Raw genomic sequence first — 3,757 nt, 5'->3', positions numbered from 1 at the left:
GAATTTACAGGGTAAGTTCCTCAGAAAGAACACCAAAAGGACACCGCTCACAACCAGATCACAGATCAATACACCAGTATTTTTGACGTGGTTAAAACCCTCAAAGAGGGAAACAGTCCACGGCCTGCGCCAACGTGGCTACTACAGGCAATTTATTAATCAAAGAATGAAAATTTACATAAGCTTCTCTCATGCACGGATTACCCGAACAATGACCCTCCATGCGCTTTAAATAGAACTCATGGACCAATCGGGTGTCAAGCCACGGATCAAGTGTCGGTAATACCGAGGAGAGAGTGAACCGTCGGATCACTACATATCGTGACCGTCGGATTGTAAGTTACAAAATGTACAACGGTAAAGAAACACACTTTACCTAACTCTATACCTAACTCTAAACTAGACCAAGTTGTACTTAACTATTTCCTATGTGTCGGAATATCCTAACATCCCCCCTTAAGAACAACTTGGGATAGGATTGAAGGATTTACAAATATGACACAATAGGAGAAGGAAGGAGGCACTAGAGCCTATCCCCCCTTAGTGACAACTTCCTGAACTCCAAGCATATATCGAAGTTTAGTGAACTTCGCCTCTGTGAGAGCCTTTGTGAAGATGTCTGCAACCTGATCATCTGTTGAACAATATTGCACTTCAAGAACATGGTCATGAATGAGCTTTCTGATGAAGTGCATGTGTAGTTCAATGTGTTTGCTGCGCTGATGCTGGACTGGATCTTTGCATAGCTGAATGGCACTTTGATTATCACACCAAAGTGTGGTTGGATGCTGCTGCTCAAAGCCAAACTCTGATAGGATCTGACGAAGCCACAAGGCTTCCTTACTAGCTTCCACGACACCACGATACTTTGCTTCTGCTGACGAAAGAGAAATGGCAGCCTGTTTCTTACAAGCCCATGTAATAGGTCCTGAACCAAGAGTGAAGACATAACCGGCAGTAGACTTCCGATCATCAGGGTCACCAGCCCAATCAGAATCAGTGAAACCAACTAATAGAGGAGCTGCTTTGGCACTGTAATGAATCCCAAACTGAATTGTACCTCGAACATAACGAAGTATTCTTTTAGCTGCTTTCCAATGACTTTCACGGGGGTTTTGCATGAACCGAGCAACAAGGCCAACAGCAAAGGAAAGGTCAGGACGAGTATGGGTTAAATACAAGAGTTTTCCTACAAGTTGACGGTATAAGGTAGCATCAACTTCAAGAGAAGTACAAGAGACTGAAAGTTTGACTCCAGACTGAAAGGGAGAAGGGGCTGGCTTACAGTCTTCCATGTGAAAATGACGAAGAATATCACAAGCATACTTGGACTGGGAAAGGGAAATACCCTCCTTGGATTGCAAGACTTGAAGACCGAGAAAATAGTGTAAGTGTCCTAAGTCTGTCATTTCAAATTTCCTTTTGAAGCTAGACTTCACATGGTTTATAAGGTTGGGATCACTACCAGTAAGGATAAGATCATCAACATAAAGAACAAGGATGATAAGAGAGTTGCCCACTTTCTTGGTGTAGACAGTATTGTCAGAATGACACCTAGAAAAGCCAGATTCTAAAAGAAAGCTATCCATTTTGGCATACCAAGCCCGAGGAGCTTGCTTGAGACCATAAAGGGATTTCTTAAGTCGACAAATAAGGCTGGAGTCTGTTTGTATGAAGCCAATGGGTTGTTCCATATAGATTTCTTCCTGCAAGTCCCCATGCAAGAAGGCAGATTTAACATCCATCTGATGGACTTCCCATTTTAAAGAGGCAGCAAGGGAAAGAAAAAGGCGGATAGAGTTCATTTTGGCAACAGGGGAGAAGGTTTCAGTGTAGTCAATGCCTTCAACCTGTGAAAAACCCTTAGCAACAAGACGAGCTTTATGTTTATCAACTTTCCCATCTGGTCCATACTTGGTTCTGTAAACCCATTTACATCTAACAAGTTTGCGTCCCTTTGGTAGAGGAACAAGATCCCATGTATCATTTGCCAACAATGAATGATATTCTTCATTCATAGCTGCTTCCCAATGTGGATGGCCTGAAGCTTCTGCAAAAGTGTCAGGATCATGATTTACTGGAGCTTGAGCCAGTAAAGAAGAGGCTCTTTCAAACTGAGAACGTGTACGTCGCTGATCTGTAGGATCACCGGCAAGATCACCTGCTGCATCCCGAGTAGCACGGACCCATCTTGGAAGTTGAGGATCCTGAGAAGGTGGGGGAGGATTATCATCCTCACTTTCATCATCTGAAGAAGAAATGTTTTCAAAAGTAGAAGAGATAGGAAGAGGTGGCACATCCGCCGGACTAGGCTCGCAGGCCGATTTATTTTCATCAAATTTTACATCTCTTCTAATGATAACATTTTTGGACTTAAATGGAATAAGTCTATAACCTTTTACATCTTCAGAATATCCAACAAAAGTACATTTCTCACTCTTAGGTTCTAAAGCTTTATGCTTTTCATCTGGAATATGGGCCCATGCTTCACTTCCAAAAACACGAAAGTGACTTACATCTGGTTTAATGGAACTCCAAGCTTCTTCTGGAGTGATATTCTTTAGAACCTTAGTAGGAGTGCGATTGATTATATAATTTGCACAATTAATTGCTTCGGCCCAAAAACTAAGACTGAGTCCTTTAGATTGCAGCATACAATTAGCCATTTCCTTTAAGGTGCGATTTTTCCTTTCAGCTACACCATTTTGTTGTGGAGTGTATGGAACAGTATGTTGCATTTGAATTCCATTTTCGGTGCAAAAGTTGATGAATGTGTTTTTAACATATTCTCCACCATTATCAGTTCTTAGCTTAAGAATTTGATGTCCAGATTGTTTTTCAACAAAGGCTTTGAAGGCCAAAAATGTGTTAAATACTTCGCTCTTGAGTTTTAAGAAGTATACCCAAGTGCGTCTGGAGAAATCATCAATGAAAGTTAAGAAATACTTGCAGCCAGAGAATGAAGCAACAGGAAGTGGACCACATAAATCACTGTGCACAAGCTGTAAAGGGGCTGAGGCGTGCCAAGAGGCACGTTTGTCAAAACTGTCCCGATGATGTTTTCCGAGTACACATCCGGAACAAACACCATCTCTGCAAGATACCATAGGAAGACCTGTCACCATATTTTCTTTACATAGATGCTGAAGGGAGCGATAGTTTAAGTGACCAAATCGCTCATGCCAAAGTTTGCTCACTTCATCATTATGAGCAACAAATACTGAGGGAAGATTTGATGACCCAAAGTTGTGAAACTTATACAACCTTGTGGAATCATCAGCAATACCAGTAGCTAGAATCTGTTTAGGATCTCTTAGATCCTTGATTACAACATCATGAGGTGAAAATTCAACAATTTTACCTTCACCTGAATGAGTTATCTGATATACAGATAGAAGGTTGCAGGATAAGGTTGGAACACATAATACATCATTAAACTGACCATTGTCTAGATGAACAGTTCCAGTCCCTACAACATTAAGAGATCTATCATCACCAACATATATATTTTTGGTGTTACAATCATTTAAAGAAGAAAACATGGCTTGGTTTTTGGCCATGTGATAAGAGGCTCCAGAATCAATGAGCCACTCATGAGAAGGAGAAGAAGAAGATACATTTAATGCATAACCAGACTGAGATGATTGACAACGACATGCAGAAAGTGCCATTCCGGAAGTTGAAGTTGAAGTATGCTCCACATGGATGTTATGTTTCTTCATTGCGGCTTCCAAGGCTTCCATCTTCTTAAAGCATT

Source organism: Pinus tabuliformis, chromosome 3_1 (assembly GCF_031772625.1).
Source record: "Pinus tabuliformis cultivar Carrire ecotype Pingquan chromosome 3_1, CPIR1, whole genome shotgun sequence".
Lineage (NCBI taxonomy): Eukaryota > Viridiplantae > Streptophyta > Pinopsida > Pinales > Pinaceae > Pinus > Pinus tabuliformis.
This window is presented reverse-complemented; position numbering follows the sequence as displayed.